Source organism: Lissotriton helveticus, chromosome 4_1, assembly GCF_964261635.1.
Source record: "Lissotriton helveticus chromosome 4_1, aLisHel1.1, whole genome shotgun sequence".
NCBI lineage: Eukaryota > Metazoa > Chordata > Amphibia > Caudata > Salamandridae > Lissotriton > Lissotriton helveticus.
In genome coordinates this window covers 28,723,293-28,740,983 of record NC_136063.1, presented here as the reverse complement: position 1 = coordinate 28,740,983, position 17,691 = coordinate 28,723,293, and positions in this window count along the sequence as shown.

Here is a 17,691-nt window from a genome sequence, read left to right as displayed (position 1 = left end):
CAATGAGCGACCATATACAGCATAGCCCTCTAATAACCATGTGACCACATACAACATAGCCACTACAAACCTACAAATATAGTGGTTTAGATGTGAAACAGCTCCTGGTGATTTAAACACCAACCCGAAACCACAGTGACCTCCATACCTGCCACCAAACCTCACTACACACAACCAAATAAGATCTCCACTCACACCCAACAGTAATGAGAAACAAATCTTAGTGCCGCAACCAAAATTTGTCCACACTGTTGTCAAGTTCAGCGACAATTGTCTCATCAAAGTGTCCGCAGCGTAGATCTTCTTCCATCACTAGGACATTTTCCTGTTTCAGCCACGGGTTGCAGCAACAACATTGCTCTGATGAGTTGTCTTTCCTCTTACTGCATCCTCCACGCTGCTCTCACACAAACTTGAGAAAACAGATAACACTGTCCGATACGGTCTTCATGCAGGTACTTTAACATCAGGATTCCTAGGATGCCTCCAAACATAGTCTTGTTACTGCAAATTAACATTTTTCACTGCACTTCTCTTACACCGATCGCAGCTCAGGGATACCAAATACTTTTCCTTTTTATTTTTCAACAAGGCTTATATCGATCCTGAAGACTGTGCCAATAACCACCGAGCGTCTTTCTGCTTCAATGTAAGTCGATCAGCAACCTCCGAATAGCCTCTGGTTACGGCTTGGCTCCGAAAGTAGAGAACATGTCCGAAAAGCTTCCATAGCAACCCAGACTCAAATCAGTTTCCTTCCGGGCATATAGCCATTAAAACTACCTCACGAACTCAAGAAACGTAGCCGTGGTAACACTCTCAAACAAAGACAGTTCTGAAATGGAGGCACGCATATGGCGTAGGGCTGGAAGGCTCTCGGCACGTCACCGCTTTTAAACGTGCAAGCGCAGACTAAGGAGGGATCACGTCATAAGGAGAGGTAGGTTGCTCGCGTTCCTCGAGCCCTTCTCCTTTGAAAGTGACAGTTACGCATTGCGCAGTTCGCCTGCAGTGTTTAAAAATGGCAATTAAAAAATGTATTTGTTGCGCATTTCAATTAGCACATTTATCACCTCCAAACACGCATTTCCCATTGCGTGACACCCAAGCTGTAGCCACCTCATGCGCTGATATTTGCACTTCCCATTGAATAGCACTTCACTCCCCAAGTCTCGATCTTACAATGGCACGACACTGCAGCTGGCTTTCAACATCCATTCGACACCGTAACTCGACTTCACAGGCCCACAGAGGCTCGATTTCATGCCCCCGAAGTCCGCTTTCTTTTCTATTCTTCAAATATTCGGGAATCATACATCAGCTGTCAAAACCCATCGCACTCCACCGAGGCTCGATTTTATGCCCCCGAATAATTCTCCGTGACTCAAACTTTTCACTCAAACAGTGCTGCTGGCATTAATCACTTTGATTAACATTGAAAGTTCACGCGGAGTCAACATAAACATTTCCACTTGGCTCGAATTACTCTCATGAGTCTGGCAAACCTGGGCTTCAGGGCGACCGATGTCCGGGTCACTGATGGGGTTTGTTTGCCAGACAGCGTTAAACACACACTCTTATTCAAATTCAAAGTCTTTTACCTCGAGTTCTCCTTACTCCTCATTAACTGCACCTCTCTGATTCTTTTTTTCTTTCCTTTTTCATGTCTCCTTGGTTGTAGTGTAATATAATCTCCTTCCGTTAAGTTGCACACGTAGATTCTTTACAGAACAGTCTCCAAAACGTCGCCAAAATGTTGTAATCAATATGAAGATGGAAACTCCAGAATTGATTCTTCAGTTACTTTATTAATTAAGATGTTAAGATCATAAGTTATAATATACGAAAACCCCATCAGGAGCAGCTGTCCTGCTGCTCAGCCCTCACTCAACTGACATTCATAAACTACTCACATTCCAATCATCCAATGACATGCATACCAGCTGAGCAGCAGGGAAACTCAAGATACAACAGATTACATCCAGCTGGAGCGCTGTAATAATCTTAAGTATGTCTTAGTGGTGGTGTGTGCCTTTAGCAAATGGATTGAGGCTTACCCCACGAAAGATAATACAGCATTGACAACAGCTAAGGTGTTGCTTAAAGAGTACTTCCCACGCTATGGTGTTTGTAAGTTTTTGTGGAATGATAATGGTCCTCACTTCATTGGGAAAGTAGTGGAGTACGTCCTGAGAGGATTAGGAATAAAACAAAAGTTCCATGCTGTGTTCCATCCACAGTCAGCAGGTTTGGTAGAAAGATACAATGCAACTTTGAAGTTGAAGCTAGCAAAGATCGTGGCATCCACGTCTTTAAAATGGCCGGATGCTCTGCCTTTGGCATTGCTGTCTATCAGATCAGTTCCACATTCCCGAACTGGCCTCACACCCTATGAAGTGGTGTTTGGAAGGCCTATGAATATTTGGGGAGTTCCTAAGCCTCGGTTGATACATGATGTGTCCTGTGTAATGATGAATGACTATTTGGCACGATTAACAAATGATTTGCTTTCTATTCACCAACAGGTTCGAGAAGCGGTCCCCGACAGCTCCGCTGGAGAGGCTCATGATCTCCGTCCTGGAGATTTTGTCATGATAAAAGTGTTTGAGAGAACTAGCAGTTTGGAGCCGAGATGGCGAGGCCCTGAACAAGTGCTGCTTGCAACCCGGACAGCTGTGAGAGTCACGAATAAGAAGCGGTGGATTCATTCTACCCATTGCCGTCGTGTTTCTCCAGGTCTGGTAAATCCTGAAGTCCTGTCTGATTTTCGAGACATCTTGGATGCAGAGAAGAGCCCAGCTGTCATGTCTAATGAATTGGAGGGAGCCTTCCCGGACCACACTGTTTCTGATGGAGTGAAGTATAATCTACGTCCAAGGAAATAAATTTTTTTGCATTTTTTAGCTGGTTAGTTACCGTTCTGAGGTTTGTGAAAATGGAAGCCGGGAATATCAAGGGGGGGGGGGATCAGTTCTGTCCAAGTGTAGCGACACCCGTCTTGAATCTCGGCGAAGACACCAGCGGCAGCCTCAGTCCTCAGCACTACCTTTTTATTTTTTAGTGTTGTTCTTGAAGGATTTTGTTTTGTGAACTATGGCACCTTTTTCGACACGAAATAAGAGAATTCTTGGTGCTGTGCTGTTTGTTTTGACTATAGTGGTAATAGCAGTAATAGCTTGGACTATAGAACAATTGTTTCCTGCACTAGTACATTTACTGCCTACCACTCCAAGCCCATCTGAACATTTTCATTTCACGTTGCCTTTTCATGAAGAAAGACATAGACAGACTTATTTGAATAACAGTTTTATTCAGATTTTGCACCATACTCACAACATGACCAATACGACTAATTGTTGGGTATGTGGAATGTTGCCTGGACATCAAAAGAAAGGAGGAACCCCACTTATTCCTCTCCCGTTTTCCCATAATGGCTCCTGTAATGCTTGGTACACTCTTCTTTTCACTTTACGATGGCAAACAAAAGGTGGACTACTCTTCCGACTAAATAAAGTATGCTACAATGATAAAGATGGCTATCCACAAGCTGAAGGAACTAAATTTGAGTGGGAAGAATACCGTCCGGACAATGTATCTACACCTCGTATTTTTACAAATCAAAGACTTATAAATATGTCGAATTTACATGTGATAACTGTTATTGATACAAAAGCAGATCTTTGCATTAGAAATAAAGGTACAATCCCTGTAGGCCGAAGTGAATGTAATATCACACTTACCTTTGATACCCCAAATGGCATTACATTTGTAGCTTCACATAATACATATTTTATTTGTGGGAATAAGGTATACCATCGTCTTCCTATTGGATGGTTAGGAACTTGTTACATATCTTTTGTGTTGCCACCTGTGTTTATTGCCCCACCTATGTATCATAATGATTATATATTATATCACGATTTTATACTAAATAGAGTCAAAAGGACATTAGACATTGATGATGTGGACCAGACCGATACCTCTCTACAGCAATATGTAGATTTTAATTTGGGATTATTTTTGTTTGTAGGAGCTGCATTAAACAGTAGAAAGCTAAGACGGCTCACACGTGTTGTGGAAGCAGTTGCTAATGAAACTGCCTCTGCTTTAGGAAACATAACCGAAGAACTACAGATTACTAGAATTGTGACGCTTCAGAACCGGATGGTTCTGGACGTAGTATTAGCTGACCGTGGGGGTGCATGCCGCATCATCGGTAGTAGTTGCTGCGTGTATGTGCCAGATAATTCACCTTCTGTATATGATGCTATTTCTAAACTACATAAAATAGCTGCTTAGATTCACCCAGGGAATGGAACATGGGCATTCTCTGGTTGGTTTTGGACTCTACTTAGTACATGGGGTTGGAAGCTACTAACTATTTTATGTATTATTATCGGAATACTCTTTTTTCTCTGTTTATGCATTCAATGTGATCCTACCTTATGTTCCGCATGTGTCACAGCTTGTATCCCATCCAATCGAGCTAGTATTAAGCAAGAGAAAATGATTAACGATGAAATGATGAAGATGATGGCTATTAATATCGATGATGAGAATTCTGATTACTCCCATTATGAGGTAGCTTTTGCTAAACGCTAAAAGGGCCGTCTGTCGTATTTTGGCAGTATCTGAATTAGCGTTTAGCTTAGCTACACGATCTTTTCTATTAACTTGACCAAAACGGACGGGAACCATTTTGAATCCTTTGGCTTCCATTTTGTATGAACATGCTGCCTCGTGGTCAGCATGCCCTTTTGTCCTTTCTCGATACCAATGACCGTTTGCCTTGCCCAGCAACAGGCTATTTTTAGTACTGGTCAAGCACGCATGCGCATTACGCACCGACTGGTCATCTCTTAGGAATGTCCTCCCAAACGGACCAGTGCTACTTAACTCCTCCCACATGTTGGCGGTGTTCCAAAAATGACCTTATATGTACCTAAAATTGTGTAAAAGTGTAACGCCTACCTTTTTATTGCTATTAAATTGTATAAAAGAGGTCGCGCACCGATGTTCGGTGTGCTACTTCTTGCATTGCCGAAGGGTGCTGTAGGAATGGGTGCACAGACATAATATCGACTCCAAAATATCGTTTGGACAGAATATCGAGTTTGAAATATCGTTTGGACAAAATATCGACAGGACAGAATATAGACAGCCAAAATATCGTTTTTAAGGTAAGTGAAGTAATATCGACTGTAAATAATATAGAAAGTGAAAATATCCAAGTATACAATCTAGATAGTAAAAAATATCGTTTTTTAAATAATATTTAATTATTTATAGTGTTTTTTCATGTTATAATATGTGTGAAAAGTGTCATTTTATGTTATAATTATTTTTAATTAATGATTTTTTTTTATTATTGTGTAATTTTATTCTGTAGCGGGTTGTGGGTTTATAGGGGAATAGGGTGGGAAGTAATTTAATTATAATTAATTAAATATGTAAATTTATTTATTGGTAGTAATATTTAATTAATTGGTAATTAAATAATATGTGTTAATTATTTAAAATGTAATTGGTAATTAATTTAATTTGATTGATTAATTGCTAATTATGTAAATTTAAATAATTTATTTCCTGTAGCGGGTTGTGGGTTTATAGGGGAATAGGGTGGGAAGTAATTTAATTATAATACGTGATCAAGCCTGTTGGTGAAACGCGTTGTTTGTTTTGCTGCCAAATAAACTCTTGAAGCACAGCAACTCCTGAGTGTCGTCGTACGTTTCCTTGTACAGGGGAGATTTCTTTTCCGAATTAATTAAATATGTACATTTAATAATTGGTAGTAATATTTAATTAATTGTTAATTAAAAAATATTTGTTAATTAAATAAAATTTAATTGGTAATTAATTTAATTTAATTGATTACTTGCTAATTATGTTAAATTAAATTATTTATTTCCTGTAGCGGGCTGTGGGTTTATAGGGGAATAGAGTGGGAAGTAATTTAATAATAATTAATGAAATAATAACATTTATTTAATTGTATTTAATATAAAATAATTGTAAATTAAATTTTAATTATCAAATAAATAATTGGTAATTAGTTATAAATTAGTATTAATAGGTAACTAATTGAAATATTTACAGTTTTTGGTTTTTGGGTAAAGGGGTATTTTTAGGGTTCAGGGTCAGTTTTTAGTTTTGGGTAAAGGGCTATTTTTAGGGTTCAGGGTCAGTTTTTAGTTTTTGGGTAAAGGGGTATTTTTAGGGTTCAGGGTCAGTTTTTAGTTTTTGGGTAAAGTGGTATTTTTAGGGTTCAGGGTCAGTTTTTAGTTTTTGGGTAAAGGGGTATTTTTAGGGTTCAGGGTCAGTTTTTGGTTTTTTGGTAAATGTTTTTTTTTAGGGTTCAGGGTCAGTTTTGGGTTTTTGGGGTACAGGGGTACAGTGTAAAAATAAAGTAAAATTAAATTTACATTAAATTAATTTAATGAAATTTAATTAAATTAAAATATATTAAATTAATTTTAAATAATTTAAATTAAAAAAAATATTATATACTTACCAATAGAATAGTAATGTGTACTCTTTTGTATTTGTATGTTAATAATATTGGCTATTATTTAATTAAATTTTGTTACTATATATATATATATATGTTTTAAGAAATATGAATAAAAATATATTATTTTTTTACTTTCATTAATTATTTAATTATTAAAAGTTATTTTAAGTATTGTTAAGTATATTTTAGTAATTATTTTTTTATATTAATGTAATTAAACATTGTTTTTACTAAAGTCGATATTTTTTTTTTTTCACAACCGTGTTTATTAGAAGTTTAAGCAGATCATAGGTACAATCCTCCAAAAACAGGAGAACACGTCAGTGGTTTACACACAATACAACACATGCATAGCTTAAGCGTTTAACTGGCCCCCCTCCCACACCTTTGTCCCCCCCAACAACCCTAAAATTCCCCACTACCCACCCCTTATCCCGCCCCAACCCGATGCACGTGATCACAATCAGCTGCAGTATACAGATTAAAGCAAAAACAGGCGTCTTGGAGCCACCTAGGCCCCGAGGTCTCTATCAGCAGACAGTCCATCATCCATGTCAATGGGAGGCTCCAAGGTTAGGTCTCTGTAGTCTGCCCACCGCTTCCAGATCTTATAATGTTTCCGGGGGCAACCCCTGGCCTCAAACACTGGCAATTCTAGCCCCATAAGGAAATCTAAGCCCGCCCTCCAGGCGCCAAGTGGGGGGGCGCGGTCACTCTTCCATGCCCTCGCCAGATCCCTCTTGGCCACAACGAGGCCCAGCAGAAGGAGATGACGCTTATAGATGTTACCACCTACTTGATCTAGGATATGAAGAAGACCCAATCTGGGCGTACGAGGGAGATCCCATCCCAGCACCTCCGACAGGCAGTCCCACACCCCATTCCAGAACCGGGCCAGGCCCACACACGACCACACAGTATGCACCAACGTGCCTCTCTCAGTCCCGCAACGCAGGCAGTCTGGGGTAGCAATAAGGCCGGCCTTCCACAGTCTCTCTCTGGTGTAATAGGCCCGATGCAGGTACTTAAACTGTATGAACCGTAATCTCACTGCTATCGCCGCCCCCCTGGGGGACTCTAGTGCCTCCCTCCAGTCATCCTCATCCAACGGACCAACATCCACCTCCCCGAGGCCTTCAACGACATAAGGGAAGAGGAGCAGTGGGTGACCAGCGTCTGGTAGATTTTGGAGACTTTTTTATCCCCCAGATCTCCCATGAAAAGCTTAGCTTCCACGGGGCTAAACTCCGGAAGCCAGTCCAGCCCTACCAGACTCGGCGCGAGAGCATGGCGGAGCTGTAGGTATCGAAAAAATTGGGTCTTGGGCATGTCAAATTCAGTGCTAAGAGTTTGAAAGGATTTGAGGGTAGTCCCGGTAAGGACATGGCCAAGTGACGAGATCCCTATGGAGTCCTAGCCACCAAACCCCCGCAGTGAAGCCAACGCAGGGAGCTGTCCGTTGTTCCAAAGTGGAGTTTCGGCCGTCAGCCGACCCCACCAGCCCATGCGACGCAGTACCTGTCTCCAAATCAGGAAGACTACCTGAGTAGCCCTCGACAGTTTCTTCCGCTGCCCGGCCGAATACAAGAGTGTATGAAGCGTGGCATCTCCCATCAGAAAATGCTCCAGGGCGTATGCCGGATCGCCATGCCCACCGTACCACCACTCGTTTAGAACCAACAAATGGGAGGCTTGGTAGTAGGACAAGATGTCTGACGTTGCGAGACCTCCGCAGTACGTGGATAAAAAGCAAGTCCGCAGTGCCACTCTCGAAGCGCCCCCAGCCCATAAAAACCGGCCTAGCACTGAATTCACACGACGGAACCACTGCGGGTCCACTCTGTGTGGATGGTTTTGCAGTTGGTATAATAGTCTAGGAAGGGCTACCATCTTGAAAATGGCAGATCTGCCATAAATGTTAAGAGGCATACGCGACCACGTTTTGACGTCCGATTGAACCTTGTCCCACACCGGCTGTATGTTACGCTCCCAAGCAATTGCAGAAGACTCCGACAGGAAAACTCCCAGATATTTCAGTCCACCAATCGCTACTTGCAGATACAAGGCCCAAGGAGACACCTCGGACCGTCCCCCTAGCACCCAAAGAGTCGATTTGCGCGGGTTGAGGTAGAGTCCCGAGACGTCACCAAAAATGCGCAGTATTTCCAAGATTCGAGGGCCTGAACGATCAAGGTCTGTCAAAAAGAAAAGGACATCATCTGCATAAAGCGCGATCCTGTCTGAGAGTCCCGCTCCCCATACAAAGCCACGAAGCTGCGCATCAATGCGCACCCACGCAGCCAGGGGCTCCATGACCAGCGCAAAGAGGTACGGGGACAGGGGGCACCCCTGCCGGGTCCCCCTAGCAACCGGAAACCTTTCCGATATGGCTCCCGAAATACGCACTGAGGCGGTGATGCCCGTGTATAGCAGTCTGACGTATGAGATAAAAACCGGACCCAGATTGAGGCGCGGTAAAAGAGCAAAAAGGTAAGTCCAGCTGACAGAGTCAAACGCTCTGTCAATGTCTGCAAGCAGGAGTGCCGCCCGCTCCCCAGTCGCCCCCATCGCATCCACCGCTACCTGTGCACATCTGATATTATGCCTCGTCGCTCTACCCGGCATAAAGCCCGCTTGATCCGGGTGGACCAAGTCCACTATATACGGGAGGAGACGGTTCGCTAACGCTTTAGCCAACAATTTGGCTTCAAAGTTAATGGGAGAGATTGGGCGATACGACTCGTGCCTGTCGGGGGGCCTGCCTGGTTTCTGGAATACCACAATCTCAGCCTGACGCCAGTCTACCGGCAAGCTACCGCACTCTCGCGCTGCTTCCAGAGCCCGCCGATAGTGTGGTCCCAGCTGCAAGTGAAATTTCTTGTAGAATTCACTGGGAAATCCGCACGGTCCGGGCGCCTTATCAGAGTTTAATTGTCCCAGTGCATCGCCCAGTTCCTCCGCTGTCAGGGGAAGGTCTAGGGCCGTCCTGGCCTCATCCGAAATCGCTCGAGGGGGGAGGTCGGCTATGAATTTGTCAATTGCCTCCGGTGGGAGACTGTCCCTTGGGGCGTATTGCACCGCATAGTAGCCAGCAAAGCTCGCCGCAAGGGCAGCAGGATCTGTCATGGCAATCCCCTCTCCGTCCGTGAGGCCCGGAAGAGTGATCGGCTGTAGAGTTTGTTGACACAACCGGTGGAGCATGGTGCAGGACTTGTCGCCCCATTGGTAAACCCTGCTCCGTGTGGCCAGCCAGGCTTGTCGAGCCTCGTCCAGTAGGACCGATGCATAGGATTGCCGCGCCTGCAGGAGCAGTCTTAACGCTACATCGCCATTGTCCTCCCGACACCGATTCTCCAATACTCCTACCCTAGCCGCAGCTGCCACCGTGGCCTCCTGACGCTTTCGACGGGCTGCAACACACCAGGCGATATCTACACCTCTCAGCGTGGGCTTCATGGCCTCCCAGACCGTCACGCTATCTACACCCTCAGTCAAGTTTTCCTGCCAGTAATGGGCTATTGCTCCACGCATGTGCAACGTATAATCTGCCTGTTGGAGATGCCACGAAGACATCCGGCACCGGAATGGCTGGCGCGACTTGCGCAGCTCGATCCGTACCACGACCGGGGAGTGGTCAGACAGCCCTCGAGGCTGAATCGCGGCCTGCTTCACCCTATCGAGGAAGGCCCCTGGTACAAACACACAGTCCAGCCGGGAGAAGGAGCCATGCACTGCTGATACATACGTGTATTCACGCTTCCTGACATGCAAATGTCTCCAGACATCCGCCCAGCCCATCCCATCAATCATTGCCTTCAGACGTGTAGGGGAGGTTGCCATTGCGGCGCCTTGTACTCTCTGCCTGTCCAGACCTACAGCCACCACATCGTTCCAGTCGCCTCCTATCACAGCCAAGCAGTCCGGGATCTCAGCCCACAATTCAAACAGGCGCTCTGCCAAGGACCATTGTAGAGGCGGGGGAGCATACACACTGCCAAACACCACAGGTTCCATGCCAATCATACCCTTAACAAACACATAACGACCCTGAGGGTCGAGCCAATGGCGTTCGTGAGTATAAGATAGTCTTCGATGAATGAGGATGGCCACCCCCCTAGATCCCCTGGTAAAACCTGCATGAACACCTGGGTATATCCAAACCGTTGTAAACTCAGGACCTTCGTTCCCAACATATGTGTCTCCTGTAATAGCATAACATCTGCCGATTCCCTCTTACCCCAGCGCATCACAGCCCCACGCTTAATTTTGTCCAGCATTCCCCTGACATTCCAACTGAGGATTCGCATGGAGCCACCAGTAGGCGCCTTCTCTGGGAAATCACCCATAGTCTCGATGGGAAAGCTTCTGAAAGTCCCAGGACCTAGCCCAAGCGCCCTGTACTACGGAAATCCTGACAGCAAAAATCACGTGCATCCCTGTCCAACCACCCCGTGCCCCCCCCTCCCTGCCCACCAGTACAACCCCCTCAACTACCCAACCTCCGCCTATCCCCCCTCCCCCACCCCTATACCTCATGGAACACTGAAGTATCTGTCGCGGCATGAGGAGCTTCAGGCCCAAAACAGAGCGCCCAAAGCCACTCATACCAATGGACCCCACTACTCTCCCCAACTAACAGTACCTCCCCTTAGGGCCCCCCCTCGAACATGAGAGGACTAGGCCGCCCACGGGTCAGTACCCCGAGCCCCATTGAACCACATGTGTCCCACCACTCTAACGGAGCGAGGTAGTTCTACAACATTTAATACGCCCCTCCTGTGTCAAGCCATGTCCCAGATCTCGCCACACCAGGCGCCAGGCAGACGATCAGCGAGGCAACCACTCAGGGCCACCAGCATAGACCAGTGATGAAGTGTTGCCTGGGAAGCAAGAAAGAGGCTGCACGGCCCTCAGGTCCCAGTCCCGGATTGGGCAGTGTCAGACTGTGCACCATCTAGCGGGCCACCCCCGGATCGGGAGCGTCGCCGTGATCGAGACTTCCTGTGTCTTTTGCCTCTGATGGAAGACTCGCTTCTCTCCTGTGACGACCCACGCGATGATCCGGGGTTCAAGCCCGGCTGGGCATTCGGCCGGATCCTGACCGTGTCATCCGTCCAGCTAAACACTGCCTCCGGGGTATCAAAATAATGGGTCTTGGATTGGAAGACAACTCGGAGGCGAGCCGGGTACAACAGTGAGTACTGAATTTTCAGACCGCGCAATTTGGCCTTCGCATCCTGAAAGGATCGGCGTTGCTGCTGCACCAGCTTAGTATAGTCTGGGAAAATCATAATTCTGTGACCCTCGAACAGTAGATCCTCCTTGGCTCTCGCTTCTCGGAGTATAGTGTCCCTGTCGTGGAAGTTAAGGATTTTAGCGATGACCGGATGTGGCCGCTCTCCCACTGGCGGTTTCTGCATCAGGGCCCTATGGGCGCACTCCACCACGAAGCAGCGCGACAGGACGTCCGGGGGAAGCCAGCTTTCTAACCAGTGTGTCAGGAACGCATCCATGAACACCTTCTCACAGTCCTCCGGAAAGCCCACGAAGCGCAGATTGTTCCTTCGCGCTCGCCCCTCCGCATCTTCGACGCGAAGTGCCAGCCCCTTTTGGATCCTGGCCATGTCTTCCACCTTCTTCTTCAGGGCCACTACATCATCTTCCACCCCTGTGATCCGAGTTTCGGTTTCTGTGATGCGGGCAACAGCGTTACGGAGGTCCTGGCGCAGCAGCATGACATTGGCCCCAACCGCACCTATCTTGGCATCAAGCATGTCTCTGGATTGTGTAATGGCGGCCATCAGGGCCGCGTTGTCAGGACCCGTGCCCTGGTTGCCCCCGGAGGCCCCGGATCCCCCACTGGGTCCAGTGAATTTATCGATCGGTCCTTGTTTGGTGGAACCAGTGCCGCCCCCACCTCTCGTCATGGTTGGCAGGAATGGAGCGGACCGCTCCGCACCCGCGATGGGCCCTTCCCCAACAGCAATTCAAAAGTAGAGTCCACTCGGGGGGCCAAAGGAGACCACCGTCTACGCCTGGAAGCCGTCTCCCGCGAGCACCCCTAGGTACCAGGCACCACAGCCAAGCTCCGGGCGGCGAGCCCCGGCAGAAGATGTCCGGCCCCACTAGTAGTGTAAAACAGGTCTGTCTCTTCACTCGCTCAGGGTCTCCAAGGTCTAGGTCCGGACCCCCACCCGGACCTGTGAACCGGGGCACGTACAGCGGAGACCCAATTCACTGATAAGCCCAGCTACGTCGGTCCTCTTGGCCCCCCTTTACCCCACTCGGGTCCCAGTGTAGCACATGCAGGGCAGGCATCCGATTCCTCCAACCGACCAGTACAGACCACCCCTCGGGCCACAAGTCTCTTCACTGCGTCACATAAGCAGGTCCGCCAGAGGGGAAGGGGGGGGGGCACTCACAGTTCGTCGCGGGCAATCCGTGCATCGGCTCCCGGTCGCCACCAGAGTAGTAGGCGCATCTCTCCAGGCGCGTATGTGGGCCCCACTGGACAGCACTATATAGCGTCGGTCCTCCAAATCTGAAGAGGCGCCCGACCCTCCAGCACTCCCGGTCGCACAGTGCTCGCTTCCCCGTCCAGGAGCCAATGAGGATGTTGCCTGGCGGGGACTGCTAAACTCGAGGCCCCGGCGTCTCCAGGGCCAGGCAGGCCGCAGTCACCCACTGACGTCCCCAGAGCCTGAAGCAGAATCTAGCAGGGATGTCCCCTGTCACGCCGCTGGTTCCAAGCGGCCCCGGGTCCAGGCAGGGGAAAGCACGCCCCAGGACTCACACCATCAGCAAAGTCTGGCCCATCGGGCAGTCGGGCCCCAGTTGTTGTCTGCCCCTACGGGCTCTGCCACACTTGTCCAGCGGATTCCGGGCACTGCCGTTGCCCCACCAACACCAGGGGCGAGCCGCGGCGACTCACCGTCATCTAGGTCCGGGCCAACCCGGGGTCGCCAAACTCGAGGCCCCGGCTGCTTGGGGTCCGCACAGGCCGCAGCGCCTCTGCGCCGTCCCGGGGTCGCCTCAATGCACCAGGCCGCTCCACTGGGCCCTACCGTGGCACCTTCGAGCTCCGATGTTGCTGTCCCCGGCCAGGGAATCGCCCGACCAGCCCGACCACCGGCCGTCGGCTGCCGACCTCGAAAATCGAGGTCCCGGCTCCGCTCGCGGACTCCAGGCCGCACCACGCTGCTAATGTTCTCGGTGCACCGGAGCGGCAGAAGGAGCGAGTCAGCACACCGGAGGGATCTGGGCGCCACCAGGAATACCCTCCACACAAGTAAGGTAGTTAGCGGGCTCGGGGGCCAGGATAAATAGCAGATTGTGTCTGGGCCGGTGGGAGCTCCTCTAAGCTGCGACCGCCATCTTCGCCCTCCAAGCCACGCCCCCTCAAAGTCGATATTTTTTACAACAATATTTTTGTAAACGATATTTTAAACTCGATATTTTTGTACTTACCTGTTTGTAGATACAAACTCAATATTCTGTCAGTCGATATTTTGTCAACGATATTTTTTCCAGTCGATATTATGTCCCTCGATATTTTTTCAGTGATCCGTAGGAATGTACCACCACCCCATGGGGTCCTAATAAACTTGTCTTTTGCATTTTCCAGTGTCCGTGCCAACTTCTATCCTAAGGTGTTCGAGAGTTTAGCAGAGTATGTAGGTCTGATTGAACCCAACGCCACACACGGGCCTCCACCTCACTTGTGCTCGTCATGTGATAGTGACCATTCACCATGTGAACCGGTGTGACTGGGTGGGACTGTGCAGTGCGAGTTATCAACTCTCTGCATAAGAGGCACGAGGACAAGAGTGAGGGAGTGAGCATGGGGACAAGAGAGAAGAAAGAAAAGGAGGCAAGAGTGATACAGCAAAAGTAAAAGATTGAAGGAACGGCCCAAAAAAAAGGCGGTGGAAAGCTAAAGGAACAAGAGAGACAAATGGAGCCTGAAACAAAGACGGGATCGACATAACAATAGCCACCGTAGTGCATGGGGCCCCGAGACAAAGGGAAAGAGTGAGATAGAGAAAGAGGGGAAGAGAGAGGAGAGAGAGAGCGAGAGAGTGGGAGAGAGCGTGAAAGAAAGAGAGAGCGGGAGAGACAGAGAGAGAGAAAACGAGAGGAGAGGAGAGAGAGAGAGAGAGAGAGAGAGAGAGACTGCAATCATGTGTTTGCTGGCCCGGGAGTGGTGTGTGCGTGCGTGCACAGTCTGCTCTTTTTTGAAGCACAGACTTGTGCTTGTGGCGCGCTCCTGCTCGCTCCTGCAAGGTGGATGCCACCACAAGCACGAGTATGTGCTTCGAAAAAGAGCAGCATAACAGTAATGGTCTCCTATGCAGTGCATGCGAGCTGCGTAGGCGAGACCTAAAAAAGGTAAGACACCTGTTTCCAGCACCCTCATTCTGGGGTAAAATTCAGACAAGGGGGCTTCGGCTCCTTCACGCCTCAGCTTCGTTCTCGGTTCCCCAGTCCTTTATTCTAATTGTTATTACTCCTGTGCCTCTAATGCCCCCCAAGAAAGGTTTTTTAGCAAAAGTACCAAGTACAATATTTTCCTGAACCAGTGCCAACTTCAGTTTCTGTGTCGCCATGCAGCTTTCCTGGGAGACAACGCTGCCACGTGATCTATTCCCCTTGTAGAGAGCAATCACCCTCTCCTTTACGATTTCGTCTGTTTCAAAGAAGCTATACGGATATTTGCCAAGCATCTTTTTATTCAATTTAGTGATAATGAGTTCTTAAACCTACACCAGGGAAGCAAGCACCTGTTGACTTATATCACAACCTTTATTGGTCTGGTCACTGGAATGAACTGGCTGGGAAAAAAACGCACTTCCCCTTTTTACCGAGGTCTGGGGGACAACCCAAAGGACATTTTGGGCCAGATAGTAAACCCTCCCGATTATTTTTCAGAATTCACTGATCTGGTGGTTGAACTGGACAATCAATTAGGAAAACGAAAGGGAGAACGCTTTAGGTAAAAAAGATGTTACTCACAAACCTAATCCAAGAAAGCCCTGAGCCTACGCAAATTAGCGGATTTCAGGATCTCTTGTCAAAGGAAGAAAAGGGCAGAAGAAGGAAGCTGAACCTCTGTCTTTACTGTGGCAAATCAGTACCATTAAGAAGGTAAAAGCAATGGTGGGTTCAGATGTTAATTTCTGTGAAAAGCCTGAAGCGCGATAAGCACCAAGACAACTTATAGAGCCTAGAAAATCATGTAGTCACAAAATACCTTGTGAATACTACCTTCTGAGTAAGACCTCTGACCCTCGGTCACTGGCCAGCTCTCTCCCCAGCAGCTCTGCACCACCTAAACCGCCGATTAGCCTCCAGCCTGGGTGTTCAAGACCGCTGTCTGCCCAAACCGGTACCAGCGCCAGGAGCCCTGGACCTCCAACCATCCACCACTACGACGCTACCACCCTCCTCGCACTCAACCCCGGAAGGAACAATAACTGTCAGCTGTCTATGCCAAACACTACCCACGGCCAGTTCTCCTGCCACCACTGCGACAGACCTTCAACACCATATCAGCCGCCACCATCACCGACGCACTAAGATGCATCCTCCACAACGTGCGCTCCATGCACAGACACGCCGTGGAAATATGGGACCTCCTGGACTCGCTTTCACCCGACGTCAGCTTTTTCACGGAAACCATGGACCAACGCCTTCTCGGCCCCAGACAACGCGAATGCCCATTCCAGATGGTTATAAGATCCAGAGGAACACATAAACTCCCTCCACCTCACCACCTCCAGAGGAAACCTCCGCAACACCATACGCCTGCACTTACAGATTCAGACCAGCCCCAATGCCACACTCCATGGCACCCTCACCTACAGAACGCCCAACCCCCGAGCACTCTTCGCCGACACCATCTTCGACCTCATTGCACCCCACGCCATCGCCACCAGACTACATACTTGTCGGAGACCTAAACTTTCACCTCGACAACCTCAGTGACCCTAACTCTGCCACCCTCTGTGACAACCTCGCCAACATCGGACTGAAACAACTTGTCACCACACTGACCCACAAGGCAGGACACACCCTTGACCCCATCTTCACTGGAAGCAACAGCGTCCACTTCAGCCACACCACGCAGCCCCCCTGGACAGACCACCACTGCGTACACTTCCTTGTCAACAAAACCAAAGTGCCAAGCCTCGCCCCACGACCACGCCGTCACTTCCAGTTGCTTCAACACCGTCTGCATTGTCCGTAAGACCTTCAAATGGATCCGCCCCAAGGCAAGAAAGCCAGTCACCCACACACTCTTCACAAGCAGGCTAGACTACAGAAACGCCCTCTACGCCGGCATCAGCAAGTCCCTACTCCGCAAGCTCTAGACAATACAGAACACCACCACAAGCCTCATCCTCGGGATCCCAGACATGAACACATCAGCCAACACCTACGCAAGCTCCATTGGCTCCCCATCGAGAAAGGAGTCACCTTCAAGATACTCACCTACGCCTACAAATGCCTACACAACACCGGACCCCAATACCTCAACGACAGAATCACCCTCCACGTACCCAAACGAAACCTCAGCTCGGCCAACCTGCTCCTCTCCAAAACCCTGTGCATCTGCAGAGCCAAAGCAGGGGGAAGATCCTTCTCCCACATCTAAGATAAGACCTGGAATGAGCTCCCCACTGACGTCAGACGTGCCTCCGCCCTGAACACTTTCAGGAAGGCTTTGAAGACCTGGTTTTTCGAATGAAACAGACCTGCTACCCCCCTCCCCACCTCAGCGCCTTGAGATCCTCACGAGTGAGTAGTGCGCTTACAATTTCCCTGATTGATTGATTGATTGAATAGCTAATGGATTCTGGGGCTACAGGCAATTTTTTAGATCTTGGACTGGCAACAATATTAGGAACATCCACGATCAAGAAATGTTGCGGACAGCTCAGAACTCTCTTCTGGACTTATTGTGTACCATACAGAAAGTATACGTTTGACTTCATCAAAGCCCCCAATCTTTGGCACTATCCTGGGGAATTTTGGGGGTTTTGCCAATTTCTATCGTTGATTCAGTCTCCATTTTTCAGACACTGTGGCTCTCATCACATGACTGTTAAAGAAAGGAGCTGCCTTATATTGGACCTGTGGTTCTGAAATTCTGGACCCTACTGTTATCACGATTTCGA